General features: G+C 44.3%; 1 long non-coding RNA gene across 1 annotated transcript in view; it reads right to left on the reverse strand.

Moving 5' to 3' along the window:
- Window positions 1–7,578: 7,578 nt before the first annotated feature.
- The window catches only part of LOC147748004 (uncharacterized), a 215,459-nt gene continuing 205,818 nt past the window's right edge, over window positions 7,579–17,219 (reverse strand). The window contains exons 3-4 of the long non-coding RNA XR_015299704.1: window positions 11,487–11,591; window positions 7,579–9,330 (exon numbers count right to left, since the gene is read on the reverse strand). This is a non-coding gene — a long non-coding RNA (uncharacterized LOC147748004). The remainder of the gene's footprint in view (window positions 9,331–11,486; window positions 11,592–17,219) is intronic.

The following is a 17,219-nucleotide window of genomic DNA, read 5'->3' on the forward strand; positions in this document are numbered from 1 at the left end:
AGTTAAGAAGGCACTAGACCTAAAGCATAGTAATCATTGGCATTAGTCCGAATGCAGGAAATGTTGATTAGTTCACAAGTTAAAACAAGTGGAGTAAAGTGCAGACCACCAGGCACATGTTTTATTTCTAACAATGTCAGGGACAGAACGTGGTTAAAATAATGTATATAATTATTTTTCCGTAATGCCATGCATAATTTGCGAAAACGTACAAAATGTGACAACTTGTTTTTTCAGGCACTTTGAATATAAGTCTTTTTTCAAACTAAAAAAAAGATACAATATGCATATATATAATGTGTAACATGTCTACAACAATGACTGTTATAATAGACTTTGCGCATGAGATGCTCCATTTCAAGATGGCCACCAAGTTTTCAGCTAAAACAAATGTTTATAATGCCTCTTTTGTGTTCACTCACTGAAATCACTTGAAACTTTACTAATGCATGCAAGCGGTAGACAGAAAATATCTTGTGATCGAGAGACCGGTGGGTCTCAAAACGCGTAGCGACTATCTAAAAATAAACTTGGAGTCTTCTACCCTCTATCTGAGTGCGCATTGAATCCTTCGTGGAATTTGGAATTTGTGTGCAAACTTTACCGGCGCTGGGGTCTTGCCGGCACATGCGCCACCTGACTCCGGGAACCATTCAGGAAAGATCCCTTGTGGGTTATGGATATATATATATATATATATATATATATATATATATATATATATATATATATATATATATATATATATATATATATATATATATATATATATATATATATATATATATATATATATATATATATATGACCAATTTTCTTATTTATTTGTTTCTCCACTGACCTCCTGCCTGCCATAGGCACCTGAAGCAGGATTGTCATTACTCATTTTTCCATGGACCCTCTGCCTGTCGTAGGTCCATACAAGCATTCAATTTCTTAGAATTATTCCATTTTCCCCAGGACCCCTTGCCTGCCATAGGTGCACACCAGTATTTATTTTTAAGGATTATTCAATTTTTCCCTGGACCCCCTGTCTCCTATAGGCGCACACCAGCATTAATTGTTTTAAGGATTATTCCATTTTCTTCTGGACTCTGCCTACGACAGGTGTTTACCTTTAGATGAACATGAATCAAACAGTTACATCTGTATGTTGTTAACCTGATTGAAAATTAAATATTATGTTATGGTGGCCTGGTTTGACTTTGGAATTGATACACTATTGTTGTTAATTATTTAGGATAATAAGTAAGTGCACTAAATTATACTGTCTTTAATATGAATAATTCAAACTCAAAAAATGGCACATTTCACTAAATGCTGTTCTTGCTTGTTTGCTTTTAGGTCCACTAGAGACATCGCGCACAGTACTGCAAGACAGAAGTCTGGAACAAAGTGACGTGACCACAAAATGTGAGTCCTCCAGTATCTTCTGCTTGTGCAGCTAAATTTTACTGCCAACCGACAGAGCTTGAAGATGGCCCCAAAGAAAGGTACTGCCAAGAAATTGGCCACTGAGGAGGAGAAGAAGCAGATTTCCACCACTGGCTTGCCGTCCCAACTCTTTTTCAGGAAACGTGTGCCTGCTGCCCCATCCTCTGGGCAGCAATTTGGGAATAGCACTACCACATTAACAGCACCACCCCAATCTAATCTAAGCCCAAGGCTATGTCTCTCAGTAAAGCAGCCACTGATATCATAGCGATGAGCAGTGAGTCTAAATTGGATTTCTCTCAGCCACAATCTAGAACCCAAGCACCAAAAGAAACTGAGCAAAGTGGACGACAGGAGCCACAGCCAGCAATAGTTGATCTTCCAGAAGTAGGAGAAGAACAAGAGATTGAGTTACCGGCGGAGTAATATGTACCTCTTCTTTTCTTGAGCCATTGGCTTCCTGATCTCCAACAAGAAAAAGTAATGGTAGTCCACCGTCTTCTCCAAGCCCCCCTTCTGATGATCTGGACATGGATTGGACCCAGGCTGCGTCCTAAACCCACCATGAGAGACAAGGGAAAAGGAAAATTCCTTAAAGCCTTACAATTATGTAGGGGTATGAGGAGGATAAGCCAGTTATTATCATGGAAGATGGCAGGTGGAAGGATACCAACAATATACCTCATATTCAACCTGCTCTGAGGTATGTGGCACCGGTAATACCACCATTGTCACCTTCCATATTTTTAAGGGCCCCACTGAGACCTTGATTCACCACTACCTCAGTCGAAGTACGCACTGCAGAGAGGCAACCGTCAACACACCCACCTACTTCCAGTTCTTTGGGCTTTGGCAGTGGCACCAGTGGCCCAGTGTAAAATGCATCCTCCCCAGTTTGGGGCTTCTTTACCACTAGAAAGCAAGGGGATAACATTTTAATATGCGCCATTTGCAACACAAGTGTGAGAGTGTGAGAGGAGACTCACACTATGGTACTGGAGGCCAAATGACAGATATGAAAAAACATCAAAAATCCGGTGGAAGGCACACCTGAATAAATTGCTGATGGTGGAGGTGGTGATGAGAGAGGGGAATAAGCTCCACTCACAGTGGGAGGTGATGAAGAAGAAGAAAATGACATCTTTATGCAAAGCAGCCATGTCCCCAGCAGTGTGCCAGTGCAACCCACCTCAGCAACCTTGAAATGGCACAAGGGTCAGCAGGAGACACCATGGCATACAGTGACTGCCCCAAGATGCACATTGAGTCTACCACCTCCTGGTTCTCTTCAAAAGTCATCTGTATTAGTGGCACCAGAACAAAACAGGCTACTATTATTGGCATGTTTTGGCAGGAGGTGGCCTACGTACGGAACCACCCAACAACGGTAAGCTAGCTAAAATGTTAGCGCTGGAACACCTCCCTTTTCGTTTGTGAAAGGAGTGGGATTTTTAGAATTTGTGGTGGCCATTTGGCCGAAATGGAAGGTACCCAGCCAGACCAATTTTGCAAGAGTTGCTGTTCCAGCACTTCATCATGATGTGCTGCAAATAGTTGGACAAGCTTTGCAGCAGAGTGCTGTTCACACTATCTACCTGATGACAGACATGGGGACCAGTTGTCAAGCAACTGATTACATCTGTATTACTGCACACTGGATCTCTTTTCTGACGGTTAGGTAACAGCTAACTTTTGAGGGTGTTCGGCAGCATGCAACAGTAGCAATGTTTGCCATAGAGAAATCCCATGAAGCTGCAAACATCTTGGAAGACTTTAACAGCAAATTGTTTGAATGGCTGCGACTTAAATGCCTCAGAATTGGACCTGTTGCCACTGACAATGGCAGTAATATATTTGAGGCCATGGCAGATAGTGCCTATTTCAGGGTCCTGTGTTTGGAGCATTGCATCAACCTGATTGTGCAGGACTTTCTCCAAAAATAAGATTTAGACTATTTACAAGTTTGGTGATTTAAGGGACCGTTGAACCAGAGGTCCCTGGGCCGCCAGACAGGTGGTCCACCTGTCATATTACAACTACAGTGGTGGGACTGTCACAAGACCACTGCTACTGCCGGGATCCTTGATGGCACAGCGGTCAGAGGCCATAATATTCTGGTGGAGCAGGTGCTGCACTGCTGAGCATAATATTAGTTTCCTTACTGCCCTCCTTTTCATGGCTGTGAGCCTGCCTTGAATAGGGTGGCATTGAGGAAATTAAGGGGACCCTGGTTCCTCTGTGCATGGGGGCAAATGATGAGCCCCCTGTCTGTATGCACCTCCATGTTCCTGCACAGAACAAAATGCACAACTTTGTGCATTTTAGTCTGTGCAGGAACATGCTTTGGCGTTCCCATTGTGGCGCCTTTCTAAGGCTCACGACCCAAAGCGCTACCTGCGAGACCAGGAGAAAACGTTTAATCTGGCATGCATCCAGTGGATGTCTTTGCCGGTGTGGAAGTGGGGCGCTGGTGTGGGGGCCCACTGCCACATCGCTAAAGTCATAATCAGGCCTGTAGTCAGCAACAAACTGACCACCTGCAAAGAATATGCACTCATTTCAGCCATTCTTTTAAAGCTCTGTAACTGCTGAGGATCATTCAGCATGCTAATAGAGTACCGTTTAAAGCCCTCATACAGGTGGTGCCAACACATTGGAACTTGACCTATTACATGTTGCAACAACTGTTTGAGCAGTACAATTCGAACAATGACTATATCATTCAAAGAGGGGGGATGCAACTAAGAAAATCATGACCATGGTGGTGGACAAAAAGGGGAATAGTATCAAACAAAAGGGAGGGAAGAGGATAAAGAGTCCCTTCGTTTCCCCTTATCAAGTAACTAATAATCAAAAAGAGAACGGACACTAGTATCTGCAAAAACCATTCGTTTTTGTCAAAAACCCTCATAGACATCCTGGAGTTGTTATAGCGGTATATCTTTTTATCCGCCCCATCAGGAGTCTTGGCATAGTCATTGGGTCAACGATTAACGTGCAGTATGCCTGCCTCAACCGAGGCTACTTCTGGTGTATGCAGAAGTGTCCAGAAATGAAAAATTGTATTTAAAAAATAATGACTTAGTCAAAAAGGAAAAAAAATTTAATCTAAGAAAAAAGGAGACTAGTCACTATCATTAAAAAGTTTTGGGATATTGAGGTAGTTGAGTTACTGAGCTACCATATCATTCTCAAGAAATGTCGACATGTTTCAGCTCATGGGGCCCACAGAGGGTCAGGGGAGCTTTCGTCAGGACGGGAACAAAAAAACAAAAAAACAAACAAACAAAAAATATATATAACACATACACCTTTTGTGTGTATGGTAATATTTGCACAATGGAATTTCCAAGCTTATATGTTCAGTATATAGGCTTCCACAGGGACTCCGAGTCGCTTCTGGAGTTACTCCATGCGGCGTCAATTTGCGGGTCTTGTGCTGACTCTGCCCCCGGCATGAGCTGAAACATGTCGACATTTCTTGAGAATGATATGGTAGCTCAGTAACTCAACTACCTCAATATCCCAAAACTTTTTAATGATAGTGACTAGTCTCCTTTTTTCTTAGATTAAATTTTTTTTCCTTTTTGACTAAGTCATTATTTTTTAAATACAATTTTTCATTTCTGGACACTTCTGCATACACCAGAAGTAGCCTCGGGTGAGGCAGGCATACTGCACGTTAATCGTTGACCCAATGACTATGCCAAGACTCCTGATGGGGCGGATAAAAAGATATACCGCTATAACAACTCCAGGATGTCTATGAGGGTTTTCGACAAAAACTAATGGTTTTTGCAGATACTAGTGTCCGTTCTCTTTTTGATTATTAGTTACTCAAAAAGGGGAATAGTCAAATGCCTGACACAGATGCTACTTCTTTTTTTAGGTTTTCACACGGAAGTCAGCAAGAAGGACAATACGATGAGCCAATCTTTCCCGTTGATGCAAATGCTACAGAACCAGTTAAAAAAGATGTTGCAAAGGTTCGCCAGTGTGAACTGCAATGGAAAAATGCCTGAGTTTGTTGAGAGCTTAATCCTTCACTTACCTGCTAATCCAGTTCTGCAGGGGACTTCATGTCTTCCAAAAAGTACATCTGTGCCACAATACTTGATCCATGGTACAAACAAATACTATCCACTTTCATTCCTTTTTCAGAAGTGGATCTTTCACTACACAAGATGTGGCTTGTTGATCAAACAAGAGACCTGGAAGAAAATCTAGCACACAGCCATCAACCTCCAGAGAGTGCAATGCTGTTGTCTCACAGCACCAAGCACCAGCAACAGGAACACCAGCAACAACAGCAACAGAAGACTTGGACCCAACCTTTGCAATGGCTTTGTTTCAAGTGGCAGGGCTTAGGTCAAGTACAGAGGTGAAGGCAAAAGACGTCGAGCAAGTAGCAGCACTAAATACCAGGACATTCCAGGACTACCTTGTTTACCCAAAAGAGGTCTACATGGATCAAACACCATTGGTCTATTGGTATGGGAAAAAGCGCCAATGGCTAGAGCTCAGTAGGCTAACAATAAACTATCTGGTTTGTCAAGTAGCCAGTGTGTCTGCTGAGCGTGTCTTCAGTACAGCTTGTGCAGTTGTCACAGTGAGAAGGACCCGTCTCTTGCTTCAAAACGTGGTGTGATTGACCATGATTAAAATGAACCATTACTACATACCACACAACTACACTGTTCCTGAAAACACCACAGGAGGAAGAGGAGGATGCGAGCGACTGGCCAGACTCAAGTGCTTTAGCTGACCAAATTCTGTGCGAATCACCTGAGTTTGATGATGAACTCTACTTTCCTAACTGAGTAGTCCACTATAGAATTTTTTTATTATTTATCGAAGAACTGCTTTGTCTAAAAAAAATGGATATAGCTAGAGGAACATTATATATTTTGTTTGTTTCTGACTTATGCAGCCCCACCATTTTAGGAATATGTGTGGCCAAATTGGAGTTTGAGCAGTGTGCAGTTAAGAAGCCTCCTAATTCCCTTCAAGGGCATTAGAGACAAAGCCTGCTTCCATCTCATGCCTATCCTTCTTTTTTTCATCCCCTAGCAGGTCTGCCCCAGAAAGATCATTCGATTTACAAGACTGCCAATGTGTTGCTTTCATGAAAGGCGGAGATACAATTGTGTACCACCATGCTTAGATTGGAGCATGTGACTATCGTACCAATGACTGATATAACAATGAGTGATGATTGGTGTAGTGGCAGACCGTGAGGGAGGGTGTTCAACTATTTCGATGACTTGCAAAGTTTGGGGCCTTGTGGGTGATTTTACCTGAAGATGATTGTCCGTTTCACACTTAGCTATATTTACTTGCAGGGTCCACTCCTTGCTGTGTTTTTTCCTGGTTCTTTCACAGAACAGACCAGTCAGGTTAGTTAACGAACACAACTCCACACAAAATGCTCAAATTCCTTTTCTCTTCTTGTTCATCTGTGGCAGTGCACTACAGGTCTATCTCTCTAAATCTCATTTGGATCGGGATGGAGTCTTACTGATTTGTTACTCGAAGTCAGAACTCCTGGTGGGACTACCTCAACAGCCAGAAGAAGGAAGTTATTGATTTTAAAGGGACACAGGCATGATGATGACTCTAAGAAGCCTACTCAGATCTGTGGACTGGAGAGAGGTGCGTTATGCTGTTCGGTAGTGTGTGTGTTGGCTTAAATGTGAAACTCCTCTATTATGTGGATGTGGTGAGGGAGGTCCTGTTGTAACTGGAGACAGACATCTGATGTCACATCATCACATGATGGACACATTCAGTTCAATGTTATGATGACAGTTGTGAGATTGATCAGCCGGGAACATGCAGCTACTTGTCTGGAATTGGTTGCAAAATTGCTATCACTTCTCAGTTAATCCCACTTAAGTCAAAATGAATGCTTGCAGCCGCCTATGCGCTTGTGCTTCCTTGTGGTACACTCCTCACAAAGCTTACCTCTGTCCTTCTCCTTGACTTTACAAAATGGTTCCTGTTTTATACAATCCAAAAGCCTTCTCTTCTCCTGCATGAAAGGCGAAAGCTCTATAACACTCCTGCTTACCTTACCGACCGATTAAAGGCACCCAAGAAGACAGAGATTTCGAGAAGAACGCAGATCCATCACCCAATTTGGCATTTATATAGAGTTTCGGTTTTTATTTAGCAGTCATAAGTTTCAGAACTGTGTGGGTTCACCCCTCCATAAATTTGTATTTTTTAAACCTAGATAATAGAACATTTAGATATATATTAACTTGAGTTTATGGGGCTGAGGACTGTTTGGAATGCATTTAATTGACCTGTCATTCCTTCATTCCCTTCCACAACAGCTTTGATGATAATGATGTGCTGCTCATCTACATAAGGAATATTGCTGTTGCCTTGTGTTTGCTTTTGTCACATCTTTCCCTAACTACCCATTCCCACCTTTTCATCAAGCCCGAACCCTCTTCCCCCAAGCTGTGTGATATGTATTGAGGTGTGGATTATGAATTTCCACCATAAATGGATCGCATACTCGGTGGGGCAGATTTGGTGCAAACAATTCCAACTCACTGCTGGATCTTCTATTACCTGAAAATATCCCACACCAGCCTCACTTACTCACCCACGCATAAAGGGGATCCATAATTTCCATATATAAAACCACCATTCAGGCCTTGTGTTGCATAAACGCTTAACCTTGTCCTGGGCCTACTTCTCTTGACTCAAGAATTTTGTATGTTTAGTTTTAATTGTTTTAATAAATTAAATATAACTACCCATTGCTCAGAAGAAATACTACTGCTAGTTTTTGTTATAATATCAGGTCTTTGTGCCATTGTGGTAGTCTGGTCCCAATCTTTGATAAGTTATGATATAAATAAATAACCTACTAACTCTGTATTTTCTTGCTAGTCTGTGATGGATAATCCTTCTAATTAATCCTACAGTAGGTCACCAAGGTGGGAGTGGGACTCCGCTTGTGATATCTTCCCTGCTAGCGCTAACCTGCTGCTACCCACCACCATTAAGAAGGTACCTTGGGAACCCCTGCAATAAGGTTTTGAAAGGTGTTGGAAGATTGAGAGAGGTACAGCCATCGCTTCACCTATTCAGGTAAGAAAACTATGGAGTGAAGTGAATTAGCTTAGTTAGTAACTAACTTTTACTGAAGAGTAAGATATTTAGAATAGTTTCTTGTAGGCAACATAGGCAATGGATGGCTTCCCTAGTTGTCAATATAGTTACAGTGGGTAGTAGAACAAGGTATAGCTAACTGGCATACACTTTGATAAATGGATTAAAAAAATAGGCTGTGCTAAAAGGCATCTGCGCAATGTAAAACACAAAAGACAGAATTCCTTCATAAACAATTTCCCTTTAAGTTATTTTAACAGCAAAAATTAATCCTCTTCAACCACAACAGGCCCACCAATCTCCTCAAATAAATAAATAAACAAATCACCCCAACCAATGTCTAAATGAAGGAGAAACTAAAGTCTAAAATCAAACTGCCCTTCCCAATTTCCACCCTCTCCCCCACCACAAAAGACCATCCCACCAAAGCAAATTCTAAAAAAGGGCATCAATCCAGGCTTGAAGGCCTGCCACCTCTTAGCGCCAACTCATGTAGGACTCAGTGTTGAAAGCAGTCTGGGTATAATGGTGAGGAGGGGGCAGCAGTGGTGGATCCAACCTGCTGATGGTGCTGTAGGTGGTGTGGTCGGGACTCGGGATGGAGGTGCTGGAGACTGACTGGTGGTACTATTGCCTGGACAGTAGGATATGCTTCCATCTCCTCCTCCAGAGCCACCACCCGGCGATATTCAGACTGGATGGCTTCCATCTGTTGCCTCTGCAGCTGGGCTGCTATCTTCTGCCACGATATTGGACCAGCAGGAGTAGCTAAATCAAGAAAGAAAGAAAAGAAAAATGACAAATTGTAAATAATGCTCAGTGCAAACTCTTGTTTATATAGTGGCACAGTAGAAGTGCATTGATGTTCCCCTATGTCGAATGGGATTTTTTAAGTGATTAGTCACAGGGCCAAGTTTCCCCAAATATGCATCAGATAAAAGCATTGACTGTCTGTAAGGAATTAAGCAAGAATACTACCAGATTAAAATTAAATGTTTTTTTTTCTTTTAAAGGATTTCATAACTATAAAAACTAACAGACACTTTGTGTGAAAAAAGGGGGAAAAAAATGACGTTCCAATATGAGTAGGGAAGTATGCAGCACAATTGAAAGTATTTTTGTTGTTCACCATTAATGGAGACATGATAGTGTTGGGTATTTTGCTACTCTCTGCAGTCTGCAGCTGTCCGGGACAATTTATTATCTTACTTTAATTCCAATGGCCCTGCTCTTCTCTGACTGCCTTTCAATTCAACCCTGACTCCAAGAGGCAGATGAATAATAATACTGCATCACACACATCACTTATAAAATGTGGATATCCTATCTACCGTAAGTAGGTAGTGGTAAAAATGATGCACTGCAGTACAGGAAAAGTAACAGGATATAGATTTTATTTGGCGCATTCATCACAGAGCATCCCATCCACCAAGCTCTAAATCAAGCACTTATTCCCACTTTACTCCCTGGACTCGCCCTCTGCCACAAATTATTTTCAACAAATATCTTCACTTAGCAATAAAGAAAGTTACTCTACTGCAGAGTAAGATAGAGGGATTAGGTTAGGGTGAGGTTTTGTTCGACAATAGTCGGGTGTCACTGATCATCATGTGCTAAGCTTTGGCTTATTCAGTCACAGTAGTTGACGAATGATGAAAGGGAAATATTTGAAAAGGCTTAAAACCGTTATAGAAGCCATGTAATATATATGCATAAATCACTTGGCCAGAAAAATGTAACATACCCCATAAATGCATTTTTCAATTTTCGGTAGGCTGGGACAGAACTTTGGAAAGAATAATGGATTGAAGGACTAGTAAGAGGTGACTGAGTGGATTCTGGGATACATACCTAATTTTCAATTTTTAATGCATTGAAAACTTAATTATGCCGCATTTCCGGAAGCAAACTCACATTGCACAGCCAATACTACAGTGCCTAATGGAACCCTGCTGCAGTTAGGCCACATGTGGCAAAATGCCATGGGCAGAGAAGTGATGAATAATGATGGGTGGGATATCTGACTTGCTTAACAAATACAGTATACTTATTTTGTCAAAAGCAAGTAAGGTGACTTACAACCAACGGTCTCGGCTACCGCTGAGACTGTCCGTCTAACCGCCTACTTTGCTGTCTCTGTTGCACTGGTGTTGCTGATGCTGCCAGTCCCCACATTGGTGGTCTGTGGGGCTAGAAAAATAATTACACATTTTAGGTGCCAGATTCACCTCCTAAGTAATAATTGTTCTTTTTTTAACAAAGTACAACCTCATTACCTCACGACAGTTTGGTTAGCAGTATCTTGTATCAAAACTATCACTTTGGGAGGTTTGTTGGTTGACAATGTTAGAAAAACCAGGTAGTCAAGCCAACCAAAAAGTTTTGTATTGGAGGCTGATGACTTTCAGTCATTGAAGCGTAATGTAGGGGTGGAATGGTCAATGGAGGACAAATGGTCTTGTTTGACACAAAGCAGTGGGAACTGCATTGTCATGGTAGCTGCTAATGCACTGTACAATTGAATTGATAACACAGCATAAGGAGGTGGGTCCAAGACCATTGCCACTCTCTCGTCATGAACCCCTTCTCAAAAAATATGCGTGGTGAATAATAGCATACTTGGGTCTGCAATCTTCACAGCATCAAAACTCTTTTCTCTCAGTCTTGAAGTACCACAAGATGTATAAGGCGAGAGGGAAAGATTACTAATAAAGCAGAAGAATGCTATGGAGTACAGATAGGAAGAAGTCAGCTGCAGAAACATGAAATATCGAGAAATAAAGAAAATGCAGGGATAACAAGAATTTAATAAACATTAGATAGACGATGAAAAAGGTAGACTAGAAAAAAAATAAACACAGCAAAATTATTCTAATAGTGGGAGGAGGAAAAAAAATGAGGGAAATAAAAATAGCTGGACTTACTGGGGCCAATAGAACCATCAGCTGCCGTTCTAGTCGTTCCTCCCATCGCTGCGCTGGTGATGGCAGCCCCTTCACCCACCTGTGATGTCCTCTTGACCTTGGGGGCTTACGTAAGAAATAAAGAAGATTAAAAAAATAGATTAGTGGTACAGGTAATCTTCCCCAAACTATTTTGACAGGCATGCACAGCAGCATTGTACTTTTGTAATTCAGATTGCCTATTGTACTGGTATTGAGATGACCTATTCCTAGTTTCCTAAACCTGAGCCCTGTACCTTAACCCCTAAATCTAAATCACATTTTGAATTACTAATGCATTGCAACAAATGATCTTTGCTTCTCAACCTCCTTTGTTAGGCCAACTAAGTCTCCCTTTTTAATGCATAGATACGACACACCAGTGGGAGATTGGGACTGTATGAGCTACATAATAAAAGACACAGATTACTCCAACTCACTGTTATACTACCACTATCTTATTGATGCTACATACTCCCTCCACCAATCTCTCAAACAGTCCGTTAGATATATAATTTCAACTGGTAAGGAGATTGTGACAGGAAAATTTGTAGGTATCACTGAAGTGGATTTGATGGTTAGTGAAGACGGTGATTAATTACTTAAAATAAATAAAAACTATGTGTAAGAGGGTTGGGTGAATAGGAAAAGTTAAAGTCCTGAATCTCTTCCTTATTAGAAGATTTCAAAGGAATTGGAGCGTGATGGAAACCTACGGTTTAGAAAAAGGAAATTTCATCTCACCTCTCAGTTGTCTGAGAAAAAGCTAAATTTAGCACACGAAGATTGTTGCCAAACGTGTTTAGTGGTAAGGCTCTGAAAGTCACATTTTTGGTGACCAGACAATGTTATATTTCAATTTTATGGCAAAGAAGCATGCACTAAGCACATTATCATCATTATTTTATGAATTCCACTCAGCAGTGGATTGGGGGCAGAAAGATATCCTGGTTCTCCTCAAATAAGGGTGCACAGACATTTCAGTCTGTCTTTGTAAATTGCAACCAGACTCACATTGCTGTTCCCTAGGCAGTGAAGCCTCCACTAATAAGCCTCTGAGGTCCCGTGAGTTAATGGTTGTGAAGCGATGTGGATTATTATTAGGCCTATGCAAAGACTGTGCAGAACGCGCTGAGTTTTGCTCTGTAGAATTCCACAGAGTTCCAAAAACCTCAGCAAGATTCTGCACAACTCTGTAAACGGGTGGAAAAATGCTTGTCCGCCCACTCGCACTGCTCTTTAAAGCCAGTAGCGTGCTCTGCGCTGAAAATTATGTGCGAACGGCACTACGCAGTCCGCATGATCATGGCCATTTTGTCTTACCTGCTTTCTGGTCTGTGCATGGTACTTGGAATGCTTTTTAAAACTAGTTTTAGTCTCTTCCAATCCTCCCCATCCCACACATCCACCCCTCATTTACCTTTTTCATCAGTGGGTGTCTTTCTGTGTGTTTATTTAAAACAAAATGTTTTTTCTGAGACGTTTTGTACTTTTTTTTTTCGCTTTCTTCTTTGTGTTCTACTTCCTTTCGCTCTTTCTACTTTGCTGTTTTCTTTCCCTTACTTCTTTTTCTTTACCTCAGTGCTATGACTGAACAACAGCAAAAAGAAAAATTGATGGACAGAATGCAGAACAATGTCATACATTCACCCCAATACAGAGATCTGGGCCTAAATCCATAATTTTTTTGCTCCCCATGTCATTTCAGTTTGAACCCAGCTATATGTAAATCAGTCTTTGCATATGGCCAGGTCTAAACTGGGGTGGCATGGTGAGGAAAGGAATTATGGATTTAACCCAGATCTCTGGACTGGGGGGTGAGTGTTTTGATTTGTTGTGCATTCCGTCCATTAATTGTGTGTCTTTGCATGACTGAACAACAGGCAGCAATTGGTGGTGCCAGTGCAACTGCAGCAAGCCTCACACCTTGCAGTCACCAGAGCTGCCATGGAGTGCAGTCCGCACCATTTTTCAGAGGCGGAGGTGGCCTTGCTTGTTTTGTTTGTGCAGCACCATCTCCCCTCCATGTGGCAGCAGACCTGGGAGAGGGTGCAGCCTGTGAGAGTATTGCCGGCTGTGAGGAGATTGTGGCGGTGCATGCGCCAAAGCACTGGGGTGCTGCACATAATACAGCAGCTGACGCACCACTGGGCAAACCTGCTGGACCGCAAGCAGGATCTGCTAGACCTCCTGGGTGTCATGGTTCCAGGGCTTGGTGAGTAATTATTAATTTTTGTTTTCTAGAAATGCTTATATTATTTTTTCAAATAGCATGCTGCTCACACTGAGAAGTAAGTTAAGTTTACGTTACAAATAATATCTGATCTAGTTTGAGCTAGCCAGGTGCTCAGTGCTACTTACTCACACTCATCTCCACTCCCTTGGGCTAGTTAGTTAAGAAGTCAAGCAGACTCATCTTCCTCTGGACTGATTTAGAGTTTTGTGGAGGGAGTATGTACAGTCACTATGGTGGAGTACTTTGCTCATGACAATTCAAGAGTACTTTTAGTATTAAATCTGTTTATTCATAGCAAAAATACTGACCCATGCTTGTGAAGGCACCGGCCACACAATTACAATGCAAAGTAAGACCATAGCGGGCACAAGTGTCATTCAGGATGCATTAAACACAGCAAGCCGCCTACAACCCAGTTGGGCCGGCCGCGTCGAAAGGCAATGGAGCGTGCCGGATGCTGTAATTATCTGTGCAACAAAACCAAACTCCAAACAACCCCAAACGACCCCCCCCCTTCCCCTACCCCCCACCCCCTTCTTGTACGCTGAGTAAACCAAGCAAAACGCCATCCAGCCCTGCAGCCCTAAAGGGCCGGTCTTCGAACTGTTTCATATCTGGACTCTACGCCTGTGGGCCTTGGCCTTAGGCTCAGTGAGCGGGGTGTCTGCGAGATGCAGCAATCGTAGGTATCGGGGGCAGCTCAGCTCCTGAAATTCCCCAGTGAGCAAAGTCAAAAATGGCCGCCAGAGGTCTGCAAACTCTCCATTCCCAGGATTGTCCAGAGTCTATGTAGCCAGCCAAGTTGTATGGGGGGCTGTGGATCTCTCCAGCGTGCCACAATGTTCTGTACCGCGGCTCCCAGTGCTATGGCAATCAACCTCCCTCTCATGGATTTCAGGGGATACATCAGCGCATTTGGCAAGCCAAGAATTATATAGGCAGGTAACCTAGGAAGCTGGGTGTCTAAGTGCGCGTCTACGAGATCTAGGATGGTGGACCAATATTGTCCCCGCTCACAGCTCCATAGCAGGTGTTCAAGTGTTCCCCGCTCCCCACATCCCCTCCAACAGCGATCGCTTGCCTGGGGATCCCAACGATGGATTCGCGCTGGGGTATTTATTTATTTATTTATTTATTTTTTAACATTTAGTATAGCGCAAACAAATGCCCGCAGGCGTCTCGGCGCCAATATGTGTCTACTTTAGTCAGGGTCTCTGTGAGGCCGGTGTGGTAGGCCGAGTGCCTAGCTCTGTGATATATCCCCTCCCACTCCTTACGCATGAGTTGCCTCCCCAGGTCTTCCTCCCATCTAGCTTTCCCTGGGTGGTAGGTGTATATGTTGGTGAGGAGCAAGTGTTGGTATAAATCTGAGAGCAATTTCTTCTCAGACGTGCGCGTGAGGAGCCATTTCTCGTATGGCGTGAGGAAACGCTGCGCTCCCGGCTTAATGGAGGGGTGTAAGACCCAGTGTCGGACCTGTAAGTATGGAAGTCGGTCTGTCTCTTGTATCCAATACTCCTCTTTGAACATGTGGCCTGCTTCCCTACAGGGAGTAGTCCTCCACGTTTTAAAAAGCTGTGAGTCCAAGCCGGGTGTAAAGTCGGGATTCCCGAATATTGGCGTCAGTGGGGAGGGAAACGAGGTGAGTTCTCTCCGGACAGCCACTTGATCCCAAATTTTCATCACTGTACTCGTAATGTATGATGCATAGAGGCTAGGGGGCCTATGACGCCGCGGTAGAAAGGGTACACCCTGAAGGGGTCGACCAGCTACGGCTTGGTCCTGAAAGAGCCAATGCTTGCTGGACTCGAGTTGGTTCCATTCCACCAGAGTGCGAAGCTGCGCTGCTTGAAAGTACAGGGTGAGGTCCGGCAGGCCCACGCCTCCATGGGCCGGGGGGAGAGTCGCGATCCGCTGCTTAAAGCAGGGACTACGCCCGTTCCAGACATAGCGCGCCAGATCCACTTGCGTGTTCTGCAACCATCCCGTCGGTGGGCGTAGAGGAAGGGTCTGGAAGATGTAAAGGACCTGCGGTAAGAAGGTCATCTTGACCGCCGCTACACGTCCGAGCCAGGAAAGTGTGAGGCGATTCCATTTCCGCAGTGTCTCACTAATTTGCGTGCTCAGCCTGGCGTGGTTGGCTTCCGCCGTACCTCGCACCGTCGGCGCTAGTAAGACCCCCAGATACGGAACCGTGGAACTGGACCACTGCAGGTCAAACTCGGCTTTGGCATCCGGCAACACGTCGGGGGGCAGGTACACATTCAGGGCCTCAGATTTTTGGACGTTAATTTTAAAACCCGAGGCCTGTGCAAAGGAGTGCAGTTCGACCAGAAGTGCCCGCAGGGATTGCGTAGGGTCCATTAGGGAGAGCAGGATGTTGTCTGCATATAAGCTGATCTTGTGCGTGTCTCCCCCAAAGGGGATGCCTCTAATGCGGTGGTGATGCCTGACCCTTTGCGCTAGTGGCTCCATGTAGAGCGCAAACAGGAGAAGAGAGAGCGGGCAGCCCTGCCTGGTCCCTCTGCCTATCGGGAAACGCGGCGAGGTATGACCATTAACCCGTACCGCCGCCGTGGGCTGTCTATAGCAGTTAAATATCCGATTTTGGGTAGTCTCCCCAAAGCCGAATCTCTGGAGCATCTGTTCTAGATAGGGCCAGTGCACCAGATCGAACGCCTTCTCTGCGTCTATGGTGAGAAGCATACAGCCTGGCCTCGTGCGCGATCCTGCCTCGATAAGGTGGAGGACGCGCCTGGTGTTATCGCTCGTTTGTCGCTGGGGGATGAAGCCGGCCTGATCGGGTTCGACCAGCTGCTGCATGTATGGCACCAACCGGTTCGCGATGATACCCGTATACAGCATAAGGTCTACGTTCAATAATGATATCAGCCTGTAGGAGCCGCACCGAGCGGGGTCCCTGCCGACTTTGGGTATCACCGAAATCGCTGCCTCCAGCAGTTCCGGGGGGATAGTCCCGGCCTGGTCGAAGGTGTTGAAGAGATCCCGCTGTAAAAAGCAGTGGAGTAGCCATCCAGGCCTGGGGATTTCCCCAGCTTGAGGCGGGAAATCGCGGAAATGACTTCCTCCAGACCTATGGGCCTATCGAGGAACTGAGACTGCGCTTCGGTCAGCGATGGAAGGGTTGCCCCGTCGAGGTAGTCGCTACCGCTCTGTATGTCCAGCCTGTCCGCTTCATACAGGTCGGCGTAGAAGGTCCCGAATGCAGCCGCTATGGCAGCGTCATCGATGAGTGTATCCCCTCGAGCGGGTCGGATGGCGTTGATGTGCCGCTGCTGCCGTTGTACCCGCAGTTTGCACGCCAACATTTTCCCGCAGCGGTCCCCACCTGTATAGTAGGCATGTTTCAGGCGTATCGCGGCGAATTCCGCAACATCCTGATCCAGTGCCGCTGGCATCTTCCGCTCTGTACAGTGCTGGCGCCATGCCCTGGCCGCCCTGGTGCGTTGGTGCAGTTG

The sequence above is a fragment of the Lissotriton vulgaris genome, chromosome 1_1, assembly GCF_964263255.1.
Source record: "Lissotriton vulgaris chromosome 1_1, aLisVul1.2, whole genome shotgun sequence".
NCBI lineage: Eukaryota > Metazoa > Chordata > Amphibia > Caudata > Salamandridae > Lissotriton > Lissotriton vulgaris.